The following is a 24,764-nucleotide window of genomic DNA, read 5'->3' as shown; positions in this document are numbered from 1 at the left end:
CCTTTGCTGGGAACACCCGTCTCTCTTTCCCTGCCTCTCCCCTCTCTCTCTTGACCTGCTCAACCTGCCGGGGTTGCTTGCTTGGTGTAGGCAAGGATGTGCGAGGCCAACGCCCGGCCGAACCAGTTCCCCCACCACAAGGTGGGTGGAATTGAAGGAACCATTAATCAGAGCTGGGGCTGGCTCCCTCTCGCCAGAACCTAGATCTTCCTGACGGAGGCAGCTGGAGCTTCCCTCCACTTTTTCAGCAAGGGACAGGTGGATTTTTTTTGGGGGGGGGGGTTTTACAGATCTGGACAGCTTCCTGGGCTTTCCACTTGACTTTGGGTTGGGGAGTTCCTGGCTTCCAACCTGGCCAGATTTCTACCCGGACTGAATCGATCTGGGTCTGTTTTGCTCCTCTGCCCTGTTCCGATGCCATCCTTCTGCAAAACTTGTTTCCCCAAACGGGGAATCGCCTACGCCACCCCCTTCTCTCTTTTCCCATCTCTGGGCCACAGCCTTGGCTAAAGATCGGCCTTGCCAAGTTTCTCATCCTAGAGAAAGGGCCATTGGACCCAGTATTTGACAACCTGGTGCCCTCCAGGTCTTTTGGACCACCACTCCAAGCCTCCCCTGCATTTGGGGGGTGCCAGGTACGCAAGGCTGATTTAACTCCGCTTCAGCGGTGGTTGAGACTGGTTGAGACCGTCTTCCAGCTGCTGGGAACTACGTGTTCATTACCGGGGTGTGTTTGTGTGTGTGTGTTCGATGTGAGAAACGTGCTCCACCGGTTGTTTTCCAGGTGGGTGCGGATTCTCCTCGCTTCCTAATCTTACCGACAAAGTTGGTGAAATTTTTGGTCCGTAGCAGCTTAAACTAAGCGCAGGATCCGAGGCACAGAACAAATAAGAGGCTTCTTTTCAGGGACCATGAATCACTTTGCCTGATTTCACACTTCTGCTGTAACTCGAGATCGTATTTCCCTTTATTTCCCCACCCCCCTTTGCATTTGAGGCCGATTCTTAAGAAGCAGTGACCAATTTGGGGCGGAATCTCTCTTTGTCATCCCTTGATTCACCCTGGGCAGGGAGGACTCGCAAATGACCCCGCCCTTCCAAATTGCTAGCTTTTGAACTTGAAATGGATTCGTCCTCTGTCCCCACCCCACCCACCCAGCAAAATGGGTCTACTCAGGTAGTCGGGCATTTCCACCTCCCTCCCCTTCCTGCCCAGGATCACAATGGGGAGATCTCAGTTTAACTTTGCAAACTTCTTGCTTGAATGCCTTGCTGGGTGAGAAACCTCCCCTCTCTTTGACACAAGATCCGGTTAGTTTTTCCCGATTTCCTTTCGCCCCCTGAACTAACAGGTGAGGACCGTGTGTGTATGTCACAGGGGCAAATTCTCGGTGTGAATGGTTTTTTGGCACTGCAGCGGGAAGAAAGCTTTCTTCTCTTGTCCCCCATGAAAAAGAGGCAGCCGTTGCATGGCCACATGGCTCAGGCCTTGATTTTTCTGGTAACCCTTGTTTCGATGCGCACAGGGGTCCCCAACTGCAAGCTGCATCTTAAGGTAGATTTTAATTTTTGCTTATTGCACGGGGGCACGGATCGGGAGCCTGTTCCTCTGTGCTTTGGGGAGAAAGGAAACGGCTCGTTTTCTGGAAAACACCGACTCGTGGCGGTGGAATTGTACGGAAGGTACCAAGCGATCTGGGTAGGGTTGTTCCGCGCACCCACCCCTCCCTGGGACCTATCGGGCCTCGTGTTCCTGCTGTCCCCACAGAGAAGTCTTGCCTGCTGTCCTTTGTGCCATGTTCCCACACCGCAGCCTGCTCTGCTTGGGCGTGATCTTTTTTGAGCAAGCGTGACTCATAACTCCCACAAGGAGTGTTCATTCTCCTCTCCCCCCCCCCTTTTCAGTAGGGGGAGGGAGCAGTTCTGCACAGCTCAGCGAGCTCTTAACGCACATCTGCAGCAAACTCTTCGTCCCTCCTTGCCAGCCGTAGAGCGGCAACCACATCTCGCCTGCTTGGCCCCTTCCCAAATTGAACCTGCGGCGGCGAAGGGATCTGTGCCTCTTCCTCCCCCCCCCCAAAAAAACCCCTTGCACCCAGGACCAAGACTGGTGTGGGACTTGGATGCAGAACTCTGTGCCTGAATTTCATGGTGGCAATATTTTGTGCAAATGCACCTCTCTTCCCCTACCCTACAGAACAGAAGTTTTGACGCTGTTTTTTTGTGCCTGTTGAAACCCTTGATTTTTGCTCAGATCCCTGAATAGTGGGGATTATTATTTTTTTGGAGGGAGGGGGTGACCAGGTGTGCCCCCACCTTCTGCTCCTGATGGCAATCTTTCTTTCTCCCCCCAAATAAGCTGCATTTAACCACGGTTAGAAACTGCACTTGAAAAGTACGCTTTGAAAGTATTTCACGGGGTGGGAAGTTTAACTCTTTAACATTCCTGCGCTGTATGTTTCCCCCCCCTTGCTTCCAAAATCACTCGTCACCCGATCGCACCATGCACGTCTCTTCCCGCCCCCAATCTTGCTGACATTCCAACGGATCTGCTTTGCTTTGTGGGGGGGGGGGGGGGGCAGGATCCGCCAGTCGGATTCCCGGGCGATCGCGTCGGAACGAGACAGAATTTAAAAGTCAGGTGACCGCCATCTGGTTAGGCGTCCCGAGATAATCCAATTCCGCTGGCACGAAACGTGTGTGACCGCGGATGTCATCGGGAATTTGTGTGATGGGAATTTAGGCTTGGGGGGGTGGGGGGTGTGGAATAAAACCTCTGGCCTCTTTCTCTCTCCCAGATATCGTCTGCCTCCCTTTCATTTCTTCAAAGTAAAATGTTGCTTTTGGCTGTTTCCCCTGAGTTTTTTTTGGGGGGGGGGGGAAAGCTGTGTGCTTTACCTTGCAAAGAAATAGGTGGAAAGACATCATTGTTTGCCCCCCCCCCACCTTATGATGAAAAATAACCCACCTTAAACAAAGCTTTTCGAGCCCAACACCTGGGTAGGGTGAATGTGGCAGCCAGTTCTCTGCGGATTCTAGGGCACAGATGGCTGCAAATTTAAGCTGGAAGGCAGTGGTTAATTTGGGTGGACCAGGCCTTAATTTGCTGGCGAAGATCTGAGATCTTAGCCACTAGGATATGTGTTTTAATGCACTTCTCCCCTGACTTGGAAAGTTCTGTGTCGGTGGTGATGATATAAGAAGGCACTTAATTTCCCACCTCCTTGCTCAGTCACTCTTACCCTGCCTCCCTAGTTTTGTGGGTTTTTCTGCCTGTGAAGTCACATTAAAATAATTCCCAGATCACGCACAACGGAGGCACGGAGGTGCTCTTATTTCTTGCGGGTGGGAGGGAACGATGTGTGTGAAAATATCTGGGAGGGTTTCTGCGATGTCAATAAGGGCTTCTCAGTTCCTGAACGGAAGAACAAGGTACTTTTTGTAATCAAATCTGCAGCTGTCTTAACTGGAATACATTGGGTTTGTCTTTGGGGTTTTCTTGGTTCCCTCCTCTTCCCCCACCCCACCCCGCAAAAAATTATGTTTTCTTTCTTCCCCCTGACTAGCAAAATGAGGGGTGTGTTTATCAGATGCTGATCTGCATATGCAAATGTACTGTACATTTAACGCTGGAATTTCTTTTGGAATCTTTTCTTTCAGGTTGGGGAAAATTCAGACGTGTCTTGTGGTTATGGGTTCCCGGGGTGGGGGAACACCCTAATCTTTACAAACAAGGGCTCACTTCAGTGAACTGTTTTTTAAAAAATAAAAATAAATGATTTTTCTTTCTAGCCTTCATGAAAATTGTGTGATTTTTCCTTATTTAAAACAAAAAAAAGAGAGAAAGAAATTCCAACTTCATTGAGGTTCGTCTTATCAGCCTTACAGATAAGCCCTCAAGTCTTACGCTGGCCCACTTGCCTTGTGATAAAAGGTAAAGGGACCCCTGACCATTAGGTCCAGTCGCGGACGACTCCGGGGTTGTGGCGCTCATCTTGCCTTATTGGCCGAGGGAGTCGGCGTACAGCTTCTGGGTCATGTGGCCAGCATGACTAAGCCGCTTCTGGCGAACCAGAGCAGCGCACGGAAACACCGTTTACCTTCCCGCCATAGCGGTACCTATTTATCTACTTGCACTTTGATGTGCTTTCGAACTGCTAGGTTGGCAGGAGCAGGGACCGAGCAATGGGAGCTCACCCCGTCACAGGGATTCGAACTGCCGATCTTCTGATTGGCAAGCCCCAGGCTCTGTGGTTTAGACCACAGCGCCACCCGCGTCCAAATTAAGACTTGGGGGGCGCACTTGCCTGCTGGTCGCCTAGAGACTCTTCCAACTCTCCACAGGCGACCAGGTGAATAGCAAATACAAGGCTGTGGCTTATATTTGTAATTCAAGTGGTTATTTTCTTCAAGCGCAACACTTCCTGTAGCTTTCCCTTCTGTAGCTTCTTTTCCTTCTTTGTCTCTTAACAGCCACGCGGCAGGCAGACATTCACCAGGTCCATTTTTCTTGGCTGTGGAAATTCAGCGTACAGTGGTACCTCTGGTTGCAAACGGGATCCGTTCCGGAGGCCTGTTTGCAACAGAAAAAGAGCACAACCCGCAGCGGCGCGTCTACGCACGCATGGGTTGCGATTCGCCGCTTCTGTGCATGCACGTGATGCCATTTTGCACTTCTGCGCATGTGCGAGCGGCGAAACCTGAAAGTAACCCTTTCCAGTACTTCTGGATTGCCAGGGGACGTAACCTGAAAGAACGTACAGTGGTACCTCGGGTTGCAGACTCTTCAGGTTACATACGCTTCAGGTTACAGACTCCACTAACCCAGAAATAGAACCTCGGGTTAAGAACTTTGCTTCAGGGTGAGAACAGAAATCGTGCTCCAGTGGCGCGGCGTCAGCGGGCGGCCCCCTTAGCTAAAGCGGTGCTTCAGGTTAAGAACGGACCTCCAGAACGAATTAAGTACTTAACCCGAGGTACCACTGTAACATGAAGCGGACGTAACATGAGGTATGACTGTAATCGAAAAGCTCTACTTAAGTGGATCCCAGCTTCGTTTACATATGGCAGGGGCCGTCACTTCATCACCCCTTCAACTTTCCCCTTGAGGTGGTTAATTCTATGCACCTAGCTCCTCCCTCAAAGCAGCAGATGGGACGTACAGTAGACTCTGCAGGGCTGTTGTGCAACGCAGCTATTTAGCCCAGCGCCCGGCATCTCGGTCACAGTGGAGGGTTTAGGCCTCAGAAGCGAGGGAGGGGGGAGAAGCTACAGGACCCGCCAGATATCATAGAATTGTAGCGCTGGAAGGGACCCCATAGGTCATCTAGTGACCAGGGGTCAGCAAACTTTTTCAGCAGGGGGCCGGTCCACTGTCCCTCAGACCTTCTGGGGAGCCAGATTATATTTTGGAGGGGAAAAATGAATGAATTCCTATGCCCCACAAATAACTCAGAGATGCATTTTAAATAAAAGCACACATTCTGCTCATGTAAAAACACCAGGCAGGCCCCACAAATAACCCAGAGATGCATTTTAAATAAAAGCACACATTCTGATTGTTAACAGAGTAGATAATATAATATAATGATTTATACAATTTTACAGTATGCAGAGAATAATAGGTTTTGAGAAATCAGAGAGAGGAGCTGAGGGAAGTTTCGGGGAGGGAGGGAGGATTTGATGGGGGGGAAGGGGGTAATAATGAATATGATATGATATTTTGATATGTTGAAATTGTTAATAAAAAAACTAAAAAACAAAAGCACACATTCTGCTCATGTGAAAACACCAGGCAGGCCCCACAAATAAAGGACACATTCTACTCATGTAAAAACACGCTGATTCCCTGACTATCCGCGGGCCGGATTGAGAAGTCGGTTGGGCCGGATCCAGCCCCCGGGCCTTAGTTTGCCTACCCATGTTCTAGTCCAACCCCCTACAATGCAGGAATCTCAGCTAAAGCATGACCAGCCGTCCAGCCTCTGTTTTAAAACCTCCAAAGAAGGAGATGTGTTGGTCTGCAATGCCATGGCTGATGTCTGGGGGTGATGGAAAACGTAGTCAAAGTCATCTCAGTCCCAGTGGAATTACGGGCCGTGGACTGCCCATCAAATTCACTCCCCTCCTCTCTCTTGGCTGCTCTGTGTTTTCCTTTTATTCACTTTCCCTCCCTATTTCAGCCTTGACAGACGGTGGAAATTCTCTCGGATCACACCAAGTGCCATTGTAGCCAGCTCTCCACCTTTGCTGTGATTGCCCAACTGCCCAAGACTACAACTCCCATCATCCGCCTGCTGTGGCTGATGGGAGTTGTATCTGACAACACCTGCAAGGCTACGGGTTCTGCCCTCCCTGACACACACACACACACACACACACACACACACACACACACACACATATATATATATATATATATATATATATATATATATATAATTTTTATTAATTTTCAAGCATATTAATTATCATGCATTCCACAAAATTTCATCTCTTAAACAATCTTTTTGGACTTCCATCAGCACTTCTGATGATCTTCCATTTTTATAATTTGTTCTACATTTCTTAAATTCATATTGCCTTAATTATCATAACTAACACCATCCTTTTCACTCAATAAAGCAATAATTCCAATTATTAACCTTACAAAACTTCCTGTAAACCTACAAATGTAATTTGGTCATCACAACTACTTTTCAAATAGTCCGTAAATTTACGCCAATCTTCTGTGAATCTCTGGTCCCGCCAGTTTCGAATTCTTCCCGTTAGTTTATCTAGTTCTGCATAGTCCATTAGTTTCATCCTCCAGTCTTCTTTCGTCGGTAATTCTTCTTGCTTCCAATTTTGTGCCAATAATATTCTTGCTGCCATCATTGCATACAGAAACAACTTACAATCACTTCTAGTTATATCATCTCCTACAATGCCTAGTAAAAATGCTTCTGGTTTTTTAATAAATGTATATTGCAACATTTTTTTCATCTCATTATATATCATTTCCCAGAAGTTTTTCACCTTTTTAGACTCCCACCACATGTTGCGCTCCCTGACTTAAGGCCTACAGGAAGCTTGGGGAGCCCTTGGCTTTCCAGGCGCTGTTGAACTACAACTCCCCTCATCGCTGGCCATTGGCCAGGCTTGCTGGGGCTGATGGGAGTTGTAGTCCTGCAACATCTGGAGGGCCAAAGCTCCTCTAGGCTGCAACCTCCCCTGTTAATTCCGACTTTCCCATTTCGTGCCAGTTTCGGAACATAACAACGGGACCAGGGAATGCCTGTTTTCCTGAATGCTTTCTTTTTCGCCCCTCATTTGAACCACTAAGGTGCCGTTTTAAATGGTGAACGGCTTTCCGCAAAGATTTCTTCGCCTTCCCAGAGCTACAGTTCCCAAAACGGCTTAAACAATCCCAATTCACAAGGAACTTTGGAGAGTTGTAGTTCCATGAGGGGAATGGGCTTCTCAGCAGCACCCTCGTAACAAACCACAGCTCCCAGGATGCTTTGTGGGAAGCCGTGGAATAGGAGTCTTGGTTGACCACAAACATGACATGAGCCAACAGTGTGACGCGGCAGCTAAAAAAGCCAATGCAATTCTGGGCTGCATCAATAGGAGTATAGCATCTAGATCAAGGGAAGTAATAGTGCCACTGTATTCTGCTCTGGTCAGACCTCACCTGGAGTACTGTGTCCAGTTCTGGGCACCACAGTTCAAGAAGGACACTGACAAACTGGAACGTGTCCAGAGGAGGGCAACCAAAATGGTCAAAGGCCTGGAAACGATGCCTTATGAGGAACGGCTAAGGGAGCTGGGCATGTTTAGCCTGGAGAAGAGGAGGTTAAGGGGTGATATGATAGCCATGTTCAAATCTATAAAAGGATGTCACATAGAGGAGGGAGAAAGGTTGTTTTCTGCTGCTCCAGAGAAGCGGACACGGAGCAATGGATCCAAACTACAAGAAAGAAGATTCCACCTAAACATTAGGAAGAACTTCCTGACAGTAAGAGCTGTTCGACAGTGGAATTTGCTGCCAAGGAGTGTGGTGGAGTCTCCTTCTTTGGAGGTCTTTAAGCAGAGGCTTGACAACCATATGTCAGGAGTGCTCTGATGGTGTTTCCTGCTTGGCAGGGGGTTGGACTCGATGGCCCTTGTGGTCTCTTCCAACTCTATGATTCTACGATTCTATGATTCTAGGACTGAAATGTATGCTGAGGCCCCTATTCCCCTCGGAGAACTACAATTCCCAGAGCTCCCTAGGAAGAGGGACAGCTTAAACCACTCTGGCATTGTAGCTCTATGAGGGGATAAGGAGGAGCTCTCCTAAAGCCTCAGCACCCTTAAACTACAGTTCCCAGGATTCTCTGGGGGAAGCTATTTACATGTGCAATATGAAGATATCCACAACTTCTGGCAGAGTCTCTTTCGGGGCAGCTCTGATTCTCACGGAGGGTGAAGGGAAGAGAGGGGCAATTAATTTCTGCTTTTCTCCTGTGACTTAACCCGCTTGTGACGTCCGCGGAGTCTTTTTTTGGTTCCCCTTTAATTTAAGAGGTGAGGTGCAGCTGGGACTTAGCACCAATGACCAGCGAGCTGCCAGGCGGATGTGCTGCTGTCAACAGGTTTTCATTTCCCCTTTTCTAAACATAACAAAAGAGAGGTTTGTTTGTTTCTTCGGCTGTTGAGAGGGAAATATTGCATCGCCTCTTCAGCCGCCTCCTGCAACCCTGTGCCCAGATGGTTTGGACTGCAATTTGGGCACCCTCTTAGCCAGCGCAGGGAAAACACACTCGGAACAACAGCCTGCATTTCAAAAAACAAAACCCGAGACACCGTTTTCTCCCTACGCCCAGTTTCCAACATGGTGCCCTCCAGATGTTTGGGGCTGATAATTCCCATCAGCCTCCATTGTGCAAAACATTTGAAGGGGCATCAGGCTGGCAAAGGCTGTACATGGGTTGTTTATTGCCAACCTGATGCCCACGGGCAAGTCTAGGCCTCCAAGAAAGAAAGTTATGCATCAAAATGTTCAGGTACCTTTAAAAAAAAAATACCGTATTTTTCGCTCTATAGGACGAACTTTTCCCACTCCAAAAATTAAGGGGAAATGTGTGTGCGTCCTATGGAGCGAATGCAGGCTCCTTGGCTTCAGCGATAGCAACGTGAAGCCTTCAAAGCGCAGAGGGAGCACTCCTTCCGCGCTCCGGAGGCTTCGCATTGCTTTCGCTGAAGCCTGGAGAGCGAGAGGGGTTGGTGCGCACCGACCCCTCTCGCTCTCCAGGCTTCAGGGATAGCCGCCTGAAGCCTTCGGAGCGCAGCGCAAGTTCCCGCTGCGCTCCGCAGGCTTCAGGTTCCTTTTGCTGAAGCCGGGAGAGCCCGGCTTCAGCAAAAGGAACCCGAAGCCTGCGGAGCGCAGCGGGAACTTGCGCTGCGCTCCGAAGGCTTCAGGGATCTTTGAGGCTGGTGGGGGGGGGGAAGCCAGCCCCAAAGAGCAGGTTGATAGGGACCCGAAGCCTCCAGAGCGCAGTGGGAACTCCCGCCGCGCTCCGGAGGCTTCGGGTTGCCTTTTCCTGAAGGCGACTGAACACATCTTGTTTTAGAGGGGGAGAACAATAAAAAAATAATTCTCCCCCTCTCTGCTCAGCGCCCCTTCAGCGAAGCGGCAGAAATGGAAGGGGCTCCGTTTCTCCTGCCACTTCGCTGAAGGGGTGCTGCGCAGAGAGGGGGAGAATTTTTTTTTCTTGTTCTCGCCCTCTAAAACAAGGTGCGTCCTATGGTCGGGTGCGTCTTATAGAGCGAAAAATACAGTGATTGATTATATATATATATATATATATATATATATATATATATATATAAAATTTATACCCTGCCCATCTGGCTGGGTTTCCCCAGCCACTCTGGGCGGCTTCCGACACAATATTAAAATACAATAGTCTATTAAACATTAAAAGATTCCCTAAAGAGGGCTGCCTTCAGATGTCTTCTAAAAGTCTGGTAGTTGTTTTTCTCTTTGACATCTGGTGGGAGGGTCTTCCACAGGGCGGGCGCCACCACCAAGAAGGCCCTCTGCCTGGTTCCCTGTAACCTCACTTCTCGCAGTGAGGGAACCACCAGAAGGCCCTTGGAGCTGGACCTCAGTGTCCGGGCAGAATGATGGGGGTGGAGACGCTCCTTCAGGTATACTGGACCGAGGCCGTTTAGGGCTTTAAAGGCTTTTAAGCAATTTCTGTAAAATAGGAGTGAGTTTTATATATATATATATATGTGTGTGTGTATATATATATATATATATATATATATATATATTCGTGGTACCTCGGGTTAAGTACTTAATTCGTTCTGGAGGTCCGTTCTTAACCTGAAACCGTTCTTAACCTGAGGTACCACTTTAGCTAATGGGGCCTCTCACTACCACTGTGCGATTTCTGTTCTCATCCTGAAGCAAAGTTCTTAACCCGAGGTACTATATCTGGGTTAGCAGAGTCTGTAACCTGAAGCGTCTGTAACCCGAGGTACCACTGTACTGAGGAATGTTCCTTGTTGCTATTAGGTGGCTAATTCTATTCTAGGCTGCATTAACAGAAGCATAACGTCCAGAACCTCTGTTCTGCCCCTAAATCCTTTTTACATGCACTGCTAGTAAGCCAGGATTTTGTCCTAGGTTTGTGCACCTGGTTCTTCCTGCCTAAGTGCAGAACCTGACATTTTGTCCCAGTCGAAATTCATTTTGTGAGCTTGGGCCTGGCTGGGTCTCCAATCTGTTTAGGTCATTTTGAATTCTGATTTTTTGCACGCAGCCCCAGGATAACTCAGGAGAGGACTCTTAAAAGCGCCGAGACACCTGGGGAAAATGGTTCGTGCGAGGTGCGGCTCCTGGCAGTGCCCCAACGCCTCGCTGCGACACCAGTGGGTTGTGCGAAGTGGGTGGGGTTTTGTGGCTTGAAGGTGTGGCGCCGCACCTACTTTTGAACACAACACCTTTATTCTTTGTCCTCTTAAGCAGGTAGGGCTTTGTCACTGGCAGGGCTCCAGGGTGGGCGTTCAGGGGCCGTGAGCCATGCAGCTTGCAAGGCCGTTGCGGTTTCCATTCATTTGCGCTTTCCCAGCAAGACTCTCATGCCTTTGGCAGCTATGTGGCAGGCAGGAATTCCACGGGTCTAGCTTTTGCTGTTGCATTTCATCTCCATGCCGGGAAGCAATAATCCCAGTCTAATTGCTACCACGGGATGCGGGTGGTGCTGTGGGTTAAACCCCAGAGCCTAGGACTTGCCGATCAGAAGGTGGGCGGTTCGAATCCCCGTGACGGGGTGAGCTCCCGTTGCTCGGTCCCTGCTCCTGCCAACCTAGCAGTTCGAAAGCACATCAAAGCGCAAGTAGATAAATAGGTACCGCTCCGGCAGGAAGGTAAACGGCGTTTCCGTGCGCTGCTCTGGTTCGCCAGAAGCGGCTTAGTCATGCTGGCCATGACCCGGAAGCTGTATGCTGGCTCCCTCGGCCAATAAAGCGAGATGAGCATCGCAACCCCAGAGTCGGTCACGACTGGACCTAATGGTCAGGGGTCCCCTTTACCCTTTAATTGCTACCACCTGCCATGTAGCTTTTATTTTTTAAAAAAGGCACAACTGGAATCCTGCCATGAAAATAGGCTGCAACACTGATAACAATATTTATTTATATCCCACCTTTTTTCTCTGATAGAGGCTTAAAGATAATAGTTGCTGTTAGAATCGTAGAATTGGAAGGGGCACCGGTGTCATCTAGTCCAACCCTCTGCAATGCGGGAATATTTCGCTCCTTCTTCTTTAGCGATCACTCGTAGCCGAGTAAGATTGTCTTCCATAAACACGGTTTTAACAATGAGTCCATAAGTGACTGTGGAGGCCAATTCTGGATCCACACGTCCTTCCACAGTGGGGACATTGGCTTCCGGGCGGGAGTTGATCACGGTGTGGATTTGCCAAGCGTGCCTTCCTCTTAGCGCGTTTTTCCCTTGCGTCCTGAGTTCGAGTGTCTTCAAAGCCCATGACACCTTTGGTAAAGGCTGTTCTCCAGTTGGAGCGCTCGCAGGCCAGTGTTTCCCAATTGTTGGTGTTTATACTACCTTTTTTTTCCAGATTTGCCTTGAGACAGTCTTTAAAGCTCTTTTGTTGACCACCAGCATTACGCTTTCCATTTTTAAGTTCAGAATAGAGTACGGTGAAACCATGGGTTGCAAAAATGATCCATGCGGGAGGCATGTTCGCAACCCGCAGCGTCCACAACCCGCAGTGCTGCATCTACGCATGCGCGTGATGCGATCCGGCGCTTCTGTGCATGCGCAAAGTGCGATTTAGCACTTCTGTGCATGTGCGAGCACTGAAACCCGGAAGTAACCTGCTCCGGTACTTCCGGGTTTTGGCGCATCCATAACCCGAAAACGCGCAACCCGCAGCTATCGCAACCTGAGGTATGACTGTAGTTGCTTTGGACGACGATCATCAGGCATCTGCACAACATGGCCGAACTCACAACCTTGAGGATAAGAGTCTCATGCTCTACTGACTGAGCTAAACCACATAAAGACTGTAAGAAACACAAAAACAACAGATCCGTTTAAAACACAGCTGAGGCCCTAACAAATGGGACACTCAGGGTAGAGACCAAAACTGGGAATACCCATTGGAAGAAAAATATCTGACCCTGTCTGTCCGGCTTTCCACGCCAAGGGGTACCAGCCACCACCAAAAGCCTTCAGTGCTGGGAGGTTTTTTTAAAAGAAGGGAGGCAGGGAAGACCAACTTTCTAGTCCTCAAGATTCTAGTGAGCAGCTTGCGTAGCCAAGCAAGGCCTCCCACCCTCCAGGGATGCAGGTCTTTGTGTCCCCCGTGCCCTCCACCCCAAGATGTCTCACTCTTCCCTGACCGTAGGCTCATTCAGTAGAGACACATAACCTCGGGGTTGTGGGTTCGAGTCCCACGTTGGGCAAAAGTTTCCTGCATTGCAGGGGGTTGGGCTGGATGATCCTTGTGGTCTATGATTCTATGACATGGGTAGGCAAACTAAGGCCCGGGGGCCAGATCCGGCCCAATCGCCTTCTAAATCCGGCCCGCGGACAATCCGGGAATCAGTGTGTTTTTACATGAGTAGAATGTGTCCTTTTATTTAAAATGTCTCTCTGGGTTACAGCGGTACCTCGGGTTACATACGCTTCAGGTTACAGACTCCGGTAACCCAGAAATAGTACCTCGGGTTAAGAACTTTGCTTCAGGATGAGAACAGAAATCGTGCAGCAGCGGGAGGCCCCATTAGCTAAAGTGGTGCTTCAGGTTAAGAACAGTTTCAGGTTAAGAACAGACCTCCAGAACGAATTAAGTTCTTAACCTGAGGTACCACTGTATTTGTGGGGCTTGCCTGGTGTTGCAGAATGTGTCCTTTTCTTTAGAATGCATCTCTGGGTTATTTGTGGGGCATAGGAATTCGTTCATTTCCCCCCCAAAAAATATAATCTGGCCCCCCACAAGGTCTGAGGGACAGTGGACCAGCCCCCTGCTGAAAAAGTTTGCTGACCCCTGTTCTTTGACATCGCCCTGAACTGCCTGTACGTGTGGATCTTTCCCCTTCACACGCTGCAAAAGCTTTCGAATGCCAGGCACTCAAATCCACCGCTCCCTTCTCTCCGACAAAGCCAACCTCCCTTGTGTTGTGGGAGACATTCCTCTTTTGCGTTGAAGGGTCCTGATGAACCCAGCACCTACCTCTTGCGAGCCGAGGCTCAAGGACTAAGTGGGGAACTGAATCGAGCCCATGGGAGAAAAGGCTACCTTCGTTTTATTTCAAAACAGAAGAAGCCTCTGGCAGCTTCCTTCAGCTCCTTAAAGTTTCTTTGTTGCCGGGTTTCCTAATGGGATGGACACCTCCTAATAGCAAGGTGTCCGAAGGCCAACTCTTTCTGATTTTCTCAGGCCACTCTGTTCCAGAGAGAGTGGGCTTTGGGTAGGGAGGGATTTGCAGTCCTCAAAATCCTGGAGCCAGGCCTGAGCGTAGGAGGGAAAAGAGCAGAGAGAGAAAGGAAGGGTGCCAGCCAGGAGCTGGCAAGCTTTGCCAATCCACAGTCCTGCACGTGCCGAGGTCTGGAACTTCTCACTACGACGGCGACGCCTTGTGGGGCAGCGGCGCAGAGGCAGCTGCGGCCTTTTGGGGCCGGTCCAAGCCAAATATTAAATGCCGGAGGGTGGGGGAGAAGGCGCAGAAGCCGAGGCTGTCTCTTGAATTGTTCCCGTCTGGCGGTTCTGTTTGGAGTGATGGCTGGTTGCAGCAACAAGGAGAGTCCAAGGAAGGTTTCTTCTGTGGCAAGGCAGCGAGGAACTGGCGCAGGGATTATTGCCACATCCAGGCTAGTCCCAGCAAGAAGCTGGGAATCTGATAAGGCAGCTGGCATCTTGCAATGGTGTAAAACCATGCAGGGAATAATAGCACGGTTGGCCAATCTTATAAAAGAGATGTTGTTGTTGTTGTTGATGTTTAGGACAGGTTGCAACAGTCAAAACACAATACAGTGGTACCTCGGGGTTAAGAACTTAATTCGTTCCGGAGGTCTGTTCTTAACCTGAAACTGTTCTTAACCTGAAGCACCACTTTAGCTAATGGGGACTCCCGCTGCCACCACACTGCCAGCGTGCAATTCCTGTTCTCATCCTGAAGCAAAGTTCTTAACCCGAGGTACTATTTCTGGGTTAGCGGAGTCTGTAACCTGAAGCGTCTGTAACCTGAGGTACCACTGTATTGAAAACAGTTTGGCACAACTTAAAAATTACAGAAATAAGGTGGGAATATGCGCCCCAAGTCTCAAGAGTCGGAATAAAGAGGTAAGACCTGCACCGAACGTACAGTGGTACCTCGGGTTACAGACGCTTCAGGTTACGGACTCCGCTAACCCAGAAATAGTACCTCAGGTTAAGAACTTTGCTTCAGGATGAGAACAGAAATTGTGCGGCGGTGGCGCAGTGGCAGCGAGAGGCCCCATTAGCTAAAGTGGTACCTCAGGTTAAGAACAGTTCCAGGTTAAGAACGGACCTCCAGAACGAATTAAGTACTTAACCCGAGGTACCACTGTATTGGGAAACATTATTTATCAGAAGGTGAAGTTCTGTGACCGCTCAACCTTATCTATTATTTTCTCGCGTATGATTTGACCTTCTGCTTAAAATATAATGGAAACCGAGGACACCTAATAAGTTATGTAATGTTCCCTAAACCGCAATTGACATTTTGTGTGTGGATGCAAGATATTATGAAATGATATACAGATGAAATTATATGTATATATATATATATATATGCATGCAGTAAATATTTTTTTCCCCTGTAGCAACATCTTCTTCTTAAAAATGAGGAACCTTTGCAGAAAGGAAGAGCGAATGCATCAGGCAGGAAGTGGGTGGCGAAGAGGTTGCAGATTCGTGGCTCCACCAAAACCGCAAAGGGACGTGTGTGTGTGTGTGTGTGTGTGTGTGTGTGTGTAACCGGTCCCAAGAGCCCAAGAATCCGCCTTTGAGACTGAGTCAAGCTTGTTAAATATGACTGGTATTTATTCTGACTGGTGTTGGCTCTCCGTGATCTCAGACAGAGAAGTCTTTCCGGATGGCACCTGCCGCTTTGGAATAAAGGAAATCTACCGTACCTTATACAGAGTTGGACCGGCCATCCCTCTGGCACAGTACTGTTTAACAGGAGATTGAAGCCAGGGTGTTTGACCAGCTGGGATGGCTCAGTCGCTAGAGCATGAGACTCTTAATCTTAGGGTTGTGGGTTCAAGCCTCACATGGAGCAAAAGATTCCTTTTTTTTCCAAATTTTTTTTTGTTTTTCCAAATTTTTTTAAAAACAAACAAACATAAATCTCAACTGTATTTAAACCAAACTTTGTATCATTGTTAAGTGACCTCCTCGTATCCCCCTGGTTGAATTTCGGTGTATGACATTTTAACGGTTTTCGAAAACCTAAATTCTTAAAAAATTTACTTAAACACTTCACATCTTTCTTTCTTTCCAATTCAGCATTAAACATATTAATTCATCACATTACATATCTAAATCCTAAGCCTATCTGGTATTTGCAAGCTTTTCCAATTACCGTATTTTTTGCCCTATAAGACTCACTTTTCCCCTCCTAAAAAGTAAGGGGAAATGTGTGTGCGTCTTATGGAGCGAATGCATGCTGCGCAGCTATCCCAGAAGCCAGAACAACAAGAGGGATTGCTGCTTTCACTGCGCAGCGATCCCTATTGCTCTTCTGGCTTCTGGGATTCAGAATATTTTTTTTCTTGTTTTCCTCCTCCAAAAACTAGGTGCGTCTTGTGGTCTGGTGCATCTTATAGAGCGAAAAATACGGTAAGTAGTCTTTAAATTTCTTCCATTCTTTCTGGTAATCCTCCTCCTTCTGGTAGCGGACTCTTCCAGTCAGGTCAGCCAGCTCCGAAAAGTCCATCATCGGACTGGATGGTCCCTCTCAGCTCTGGGAATCCTTTATTCAAATCTCACCCTGGCCACGAACTTGGTAAGGTGGATAGGGAGAAGAAGAAGAGTTTGGATTTGATATCCCGCCTTTCACTCCCTTTAAGGAGTCTCAAAGCGGCTAACATTCTCCTTTCCCTTCCTCCCCCACAACAAACACTCTGTGAGGTGAGTGGGGCTGAGAGACTTCAGAGAAGTGTGACTGGCCCAAGGTCACCCAGCAGCTGCATGTGGAGGAGAGGAGACGCGAACCCGGTCCCCCAGATTACGAGTCCACCGCTCTTAACCACTACACCATGCTGGCTCTCTTAGCCCTCCTTCTGCAATATGTGGATAATAGTGACACCACCTTGCAGGGCTGTTGATTTAATAGGAGTTGGCATGGTGCACGGACGCAGAGGATGTGGTGTTCATAGAATCATATAATTGTAGAGTTGGATGGGGCCACTAAAGATCATCTAGTGCAACCCCTTGCAAGGCAGGAAGCTCAGCTAAAGTATCCATGACAGGTGGTCTCCCAACCTCTGCTTAAAAACCTCCAAGGAAGGAGAGTCCACAGCCCAAGGGAGACCGTTTCCCGGTCGAACTGTCAGAAAGTTCATCCTGGCCTAGGACCCACGTACCTACGGGACCGCCTCTCCTGGTATGCCCCGCGGAGGAGCTTAAGGTCCACAAATGACAACATTTTGGAGGTCCCAGGTTGCAAGGTGGTTAGATTGGTCAAAACGAGGGCCAGGGCCTTTTCGGTACTGGCCCCGACTTGGCGGAACGCTCTGTCACAAGAGACCAGGGCTCTGCGGGACTTGACATCTTTCCTCAGGGCCTGCAAGACAGAGCTGTTCCGCCTGGCCTCTGGTTTGGACTCAGTCTGACCCTTATGTTTCCCTACCCTTATGGTTTTGATCTATGGGCTACTTTGAAAATGAGGCTGCATTTTAAATTGCATTTTAACCTGTATTTTAAATTGGGTCCCCCCCCCATTATGTTTTTACTGTAATTTTACTGATGTTAGCCACCCTGAGCCTGGCTCTGGCTGGGGAGGGCGGAGAATAAACAAACAAACAAACAAACAAACAAACAAACAAATAAAAATAATTAGTTGGAATCTCCTTTCTTGTAATTTGAAGCTGCTGGTTCGATTCCTACCCTCTTCCATGTGACAGCCCTTGAGATATGTGAAGATTTGTGTTGGGTCCTTAATTCAAACGTATTTCTTTTATACCCCAACCTTTCCTTCAAGGAGCTTGAGGTGGCAGACCTAGTTCTCCCTCGTCTCATTTAATCCCCGAGACACCCCTGTGAAGTAGGTTAGGCTGAGGGGCAGTGAATGGCCCACGGTCTCACCCCACTGAGCTTCATAGCCGGGGGCGGATTCGAATCCTGGTCTCCTAGGTCCTAGTCCGAGACTCTAACCACTACACCACGCTGTCTCCATGTTACCCCAAGCATTGCCTGGTTAGGTGGCCTTAGGGAAACGCAGGTCCCTTTCTCTCTTTGCTGCAATAGGAAGGTATCTCACAGGGCTCTTGAGCGCAAAGAGCGCCGACACCGCAAAAGCGCCTTACAGGTGCAGCTGTGATCAGCGTTCCCTGTTTTAAGACGCAGGTGGGGAAATGAAACCCGCTCTCGGATTAATCTCTGGGGCTTTTGAGGGACAGCAGACAAGGTGGAGCCAGTGGCTCTATAATCTGCCTCTTCTTGTATGCGACAACGGCCGCGAGAGTTTTAATAGCACAAGGATGGAAGACTGAAGAAACCCCAACTAAAGAATCATGGCAAGAAAAATTGAAGGACTATGCAGAACTGGCAAAACTGACATACAAGCTACGGGACAAGGATAACTGTGACTTTAAAGATGAATGGGAACCCTTTACAAAGTATTTGAAGACACAACCAAGCAAACAGGGCTCCTTGGCTGGTTTTGAATAAACATTCACAAACTTTTAATTGATAATAATCAGCTAAATAGTTTGAGGATCTATACAACTTTGTAACATGCAGAAAACAGCATTTTTAGAGAAATCAAAGACTGGAACTGAGGGAAGTTGGGGGGTGGGTGGGTTCGGGGGGAGGGGGAGGGAGGTAAAATGGGGGGAAGTAAGGATGATATGTTTCTGAATAATGTGTTTTGTTTTAATTTTGAATAAAAAAGTTATTTAAAGGGGGGGAAAAATACAATCTGCCTCTGAACGGACTTGCATCTCGCAAGGTGAGCGTGCGTGCCAGGAAAAAGCAGCCAAACAGGTTAACGGCGGTTAATGTTCCACCGGCCATCAAAGCGTGAACTGATGCCCTTCCTGGCATTAAGTTTGCTCAGTCAGCTGGTCTTTGAACTTGCAGAGGGGGCGGCAAACGGGGGGATGGACCGTGCCAGAGATCAGCTCGTGCCACAAGTTGCAAGCGCTTATTTCAAAGCACTGCATCCTTCAGCAGAGTGATGCAACTTGCCCTCCTGCAGCAGAAGCCAGCGCTCAGAAGGGTCTTCTCTCTTTGTAGTCCGGGGTTGCCAGCTGGTTGGCACTGACAGGTGCACGGGGCCCCCTCTCTTGGCTGAGGCGCTGGAGCATCTTCATCTCTGGGGTCGTGGGTTCGAGTCCCACATGGGGCAAGAGAGTCCTGCATTGCAGGGGGTTGGACTTGATGGCCCTTGTGGTCCCTTCCAACTCGATCGTTCTGTGGCGTCCTGTGGCTGACAGGTGGGTGGTCCCATGTGGGCAGGGAGGCCTGCTTGATCAGAGCATCACCTACGTGCTGGCGAAGCAGCGCCCAATAAACACACGAGACATAACTGGCTGTGTTCTTAGAAAGAGAAGAGAGAAAAGTTTTGGATTTGATATCCTGCTTTAACACTACCCGAAGGAGTCTCAAAGCGGCTAACATTCTCCTTTCCCTTCCTTCCTGACTGATAGGCCGCAGACAGTGAGAATGGGCCCTTACTATTCTTCTACTCTAGTATTAAGCACAGGAGCCCCTCAGGGATGTGTGCTAAGTCCCTTTCTCTATTCCCTGTACACATTTGATTGCACCCCACTGTATAAGTCCAACACAATCATCAAATTTGCGGATGATACAACAGTGGTGGGGCTCATTAGTGAGAACGATGAGACTGCTTATAGGAAAGAAGTACAGGGGTTAATTCAATGGTGTAAAGAAAACAATCTTATGCTTAACACCAAAAAAACCAAAGAACTCATAATTGACTTTAGGAGAAAGAAAAGTGTATTTTTACCATTGCACATAAATGGCGAGGAGGTGGAGAGGGTTGGTAGTTTTAAATACCTGGGCATTTACATCTCTGAGGACCTCTCATGGACTGCAAATATTAATATGGTTGTGAGGAAGGTGCAGGGGAGGTTGTATTTCCTGAGAATGCTCAGGGGACTGAATCTATCTCAGCACCTACTTCTGTCCTATTATCACAGTACCATCGAGAGTGTCTTAACCTATAGTATATTATCGTGGTATGGGAGCAGCTCTGAAACGGATAAAAAAGCTTTACAGAGAATAATTAAAATTGCCCAGAATGTTATTGGGCTCCAACTACCAACCCTGGATGAGATCTTCACGTCTCGCACTTTGAAGAAGTCACACAATATCCTGAGAGATCCCACCCATCCTGCTCACAACTTCTTTGAACTGTTGCCTTCGGGCAGAAGATATAGGACAATGAAAACACGAACCACACGCCTTCTGAATAGTTTCTATCCAAGAGCTCTGATTGCACTAAATAATGATCTCAGGGCCAGTTGCAAGAAATAGCAAGCAGGGAGTAGGAAGGAATGAGACAGGTTTTTAGGTTATGTTATGCCTTTAATAGGTTATGTTACATTCTGGAGTATGATATGTTTTTATAGATTATGTCTGAATAGGATGAGAGTGTTGGAGATACGTGCAAATGTGTATGTGAACCCGGTCTTTGGGTGGGTGTTTGATTTTCGTTGTTGTGTATACTGTGTATATACGGACAATGACAATAAATTTATCTATCTATCTATCTATCTATCTATCTATCTTCCCCACAACAAACACTCTGTGAGGTGAGTGGGGCTGAGAGACTTCAGAGAAGTGTGACTGGCCCAAGGTCACCCAGCAGCTGCATGTGGAGGAGCGGAGACGCGAACCCGGTTCCCCAGATTACGAGTCCACCACTCTTAACCACTACACCACACTGGCTCTCTAATAGGTACAGTGGTGCCTCGCAAGACGAAATTAATTCGTTCCGCAAGTCTCTTCGTCTTGCGAGTTTTTCGTCTTGCGATGCACGGTTTCCCATAGGAATGCATTGAAAATCAATTAATGCGTTCCTAGGGAAACCGCCTTCAGACCAGGTCCGGGGACAGTCTGTCCCCGGACCTCTTCTGAAGGCTGCGGGGGGGGGGGGGGGAACAAGGGCTTTTCTTCCCACCCCCAGCATTTTAAAAAACCCCGGGACAGCGGAGGACTTCTCCGCTGTCCGGGCGATCTTAAAATGCTGGCGGGCGGCATTTTAAAATCGCCCCGGGACAGCGGAGGACTTCTCCTCTGTCCGGGGCGATTTAAAAGCCCCTGGGAAGGCGGGCAGGGGGGACAAAGACTTTCGCCCCCTGCCCGCCTTCAGAAGGTGTTCCCGCCCCCCGCCCCGCTTCGGAGCACCGGGAGAAGCGATCTCCCCGCAGCCCCTTGCTTCAAAAGAGGTCCGGGGGCAGCGGGAAGCGCTTCCCGCTGTCCCCGGACCTGGGGCTGCGGGCAGAAGATCGCTTCTCCCCGCCGCCCCTTGCTTCAAAAGAGAAGACCCGCTGTCCCCGGGGCAAGCTTCGTTTTGCGAAGCAAGCCCATAGGGAAATTCGTCTTGCGAGGCAACTCGAAAACGAAAAAACCTTTCGTTTTGCGAGTTTTTCGTCTCGCGAGGCGTTCGTCTTGCGGGGTACCACTGTACACTATTCATAGTATCAAATTATAAATTTCAACGGAAGTACAGTGGTACCTCTGGATGCGAACGGAATCCGTTCCGGAGCCCCGTTCGCATCCTGAAGCAAACGCAACCCACATCTGCGCGTGTCACGATTCGCTGCTTCTGCGCATGTGCATGATGTAATTTTGAGCGTCTGCGCATGCGCGAGCGGCAAAACCTGGAAGTAACGCGTTCCATTACTTCCTGGTCGCCGCAGAGCGTAACCTGAAAATGCTCAACCTGAAGCATATTTAACCCGAGGTATGACTGTAACTCATGTTGTTGTTGTTTAGTCGTGTCCGACTTTTTGTGACCCCCTGGACCAGAGCACGCCGGGCACTCCTGTCTTCCACTGCCTCCCGCAGTTTGGTCAAACTCATGCTGGTAGCTTCGAGAACACTGTCCAACCATCTCGTCCTCTGTCGTCCCCTTCTCCTTGTGCCCTCCATCTTTCCCAACATCAGGGTCTTTTCCAGGGAGTCTTCTCTTCTCATGAGGTGGCCAAAGTATTGGAGCCTCAGCTTCAGGATCTGTCCTTCCAGTGAGCACTCAGGGCTGATTTCCTTCAGAATGGATCGGTTTGATCTTCTTGCAGTCCATGGGACTCTCAAGAGTCTCCTCCGGCACCATAATTCAAAAGCATCAATTCTTTGGCGATCAGCCTTCTTTATGGTCCAGCTCTCATATTTTATATATATGACCTAAAAATTTTTATTTCATGAGCTAGGTAGCAAAAATGTATTTTACTCCAAATAGGATTTGAGTGAACAGGAAAAGGGGATTGCATTGGGAGTGGGGGGGAGAGAGAAAGACTGTTTTTGGTAACAGCTGCAACCTGGGCAGCTGTCCCTGAATCCCATCACTGGTGTGAGGCTTCTGCAGCTGCAGCCCACACTTGAGAGACTGCTTGTTAGAGGCGAGATCTCTTCAAGCTTTGTGGTTAAAAGGGGAGGGAGCCCTGAAACCCGTCTCTCCACTGGTACCCTGCGAGCGTTGAAAGCCAGTGTCGCCTGCGTCAAACTTTCCGCCGCTCTCGCCCTCCCTCTGGCTGCCTCGTCTGCTTTTCCATATCGCAAGTCCGTTAAATCTGTGGTTACTCTAGTAAGCAACATTTAGGAGCAGAGGGGTATCTGCAGAACCTCGCTAATGTGAATCCCGAGCAAACAGGCGCGATGCAGAGCAAAGGCTACAGACGCCTTCACCGTTTACAGTCGGCTGTTTGGGAAATGCCAAAACCCGCAGGTTCCCCAAACTTCTGATAGCAGAAGCACGCTTCCCCGCACGCTTCTTCTTCCTGGATTAAAATGGAAGGCATAGTCCACTCTGAACATGCAGATGCGCACACAGGGAGAGGTTTCCTGTTACACTGTGAGAATATAAGAAATACCTGCCACAGAGGAGGTCAAATCTTTGTGTTTCTGCCTGAGTTGCTGACCTGGCCGGGCCTTTGTTCTGGGCAGCGGAACAGACTGCCCTCTGAAGCAGCTGGTTTTGAAGGAGGTGGAAGCGGAACAGCATAACATAACCTCCAACATCCCTCAGATGAAAACAGGGACATTTCTCACTCTCCTGCACAACTGACTCTCCTCAACCCTCCTTTTTTGCCCTTCCACCCCTCAAAAATATTTCCACTACCACTGAATGAAGAGGACACAACACACATGCCCTCCGCTGTCCTGAGAAAACCTCTTAATCCCTTTTAAAAAATTCTTTGGTAGATTTACAAAAAGGAAAAACACACACCAATACAGTGGTACCTCAGGTTAAGAACTTACCGTATTTGTTCCGGAGGTCCATTCTTAACCTGAAAATGTTCTTAACCTGAGGTACCACTTTAGCTAATGGGGCCTCCCGCTATGGCCGCCGCGCGATTTCTGTTCTCATCCTGAAGCCAAGTTCTTAACCTGAGGTACTATTTCTGGGTTAGCGGAGTCTGTAAGCTGAAGCGTCTGTAACCTGAGGTACCTCTGTACATAAATTTTACAAAGGGGCAAGATTAGATGCAGGTGCACAAAGCATTTTTGTACAGTGGTACCTCGGGTTAAGAACTTAATTCATTCCGGAGGTCCGTTCTTAACCTGAAACTGTTCTTAACCTGAAGCACCACTTTATCTAATGGGGCCTGCCGCTGCACCACCGCTGTGCGATTTCTGTTCTCATCCTGAAGCAAAGTTCTTAACTCAAGGTACAATTTCTGGGTTAGCGGAGTTTGTGACCTGAAGCGTCTGTAACCTCCTTCTCCTGCGTGTGAAGGGGGCACCCTGTTGCAACAGTTCAATAAAGATTAGGCTTACAAGCTGCTTTGCTTCTCAATAGTCTCTGGTGGGCCTCTGTTATTTTCTCCGACCGATGGAGAACCTGCAAAGGACTCTATAAGGGCTCTTGTGTCCCACATAAGGGAATAAGGGCAGATTTTGTTTGCAACACTCCCTTCAAAAAGAGGCTGGAAACAGTGGGTGAAACAGGAAGGCACAGTCTGACGTCTCCTTTCCACAAGCCCATCCCGCTATTCCCACCCCCTTCCCACAAACATATTTAAAAGGGTATCTGATGTTTATCAGCCAAAGGCCTGGTCGAAGAGGAACGTTTTTGCCTGGTGCACGATGAAGGTGTCAGGTGAGCCTCCCTGGGGAGAGCATTCATCAAACGGGGAGCCACAGCAGAAAAGGCCCAGTTCTTGTGTTGCCTCCCCCTGGACCTCTCACGAAGGAGGCACACGTTGAAGGGCCTCAGAGGATGAACACAAAGTCCAGGATAGTTTGATTGGGGTAGGGTAGTTTGAATTGTGGTCCTGAGTTGTTTAAGGCTTTATAGGTCAAAACCAGCACTTTGAATTGGGCCCAGAAACTAATCTGCAGTCGGGCCAGGATCGATGTGATATGCTCAAACCGTCCTGCCTGGGTGAGCAACCTGGCTGCTGAATTCTGGACCGGCTGAAGTTTCTGACCCGCCTTCAGAGGCTGCCCTACGTATAACGTGTTGCAGTAATCTAACCTCGAGGTTACCAGAGCATATTAATATTTTAGATGTTTCTGCTCTGGTTATGACAATCTTGTGACCTGAAACCCGCACCCTTTCAGATAGAATCGGATGATCTATAGCAGCAGTTGTCTGATTCCCTCTCCTTTGGATATATCTTGCCTCCTAATGCTACCAAAGTTCTGCAGAATCGCAGGGAGAGAGAACACTTTTCCTAGAAAAAAGGTAAAGGGACCCCTGACCATTAGGTCCAGTCGTGACCGACTCTGGGGTTGCGGCGCTCATCTCGCTTTATTGGCCGAGGGAGCCGGCATACAGCTTCTGGATCATGTGGCCAGCATGACTAAGCCGCTTCTGGCAAACCAG

The 24,764-nt window shown here is 48.8% G+C and overlaps 1 long non-coding RNA gene across 1 annotated transcript in view; it reads right to left on the bottom strand.

The window, feature by feature from the left end:
- Positions 1-23,709, bottom strand: part of LOC308484589 — an 81,032-nt gene extending 57,323 nt beyond the window's left edge. Inside the window, exon 1 of the long non-coding RNA XR_013990018.1 lies at positions 23,652-23,709. This is a non-coding gene — a long non-coding RNA (uncharacterized lncRNA). The remainder of the gene's footprint in view (positions 1-23,651) is intronic.
- Between the last annotated feature and the right edge of the window lie 1,055 nt (positions 23,710-24,764).

Source organism: Podarcis pityusensis (genome assembly GCF_964106645.2).
Source record: "Podarcis pityusensis genome assembly, chromosome: 8".
NCBI lineage: Eukaryota > Metazoa > Chordata > Lepidosauria > Squamata > Lacertidae > Podarcis > Podarcis pityusensis.
Note: the sequence above shows the minus strand (reverse complement) of the source record. Positions and strands in the feature narration are given on the sequence as shown.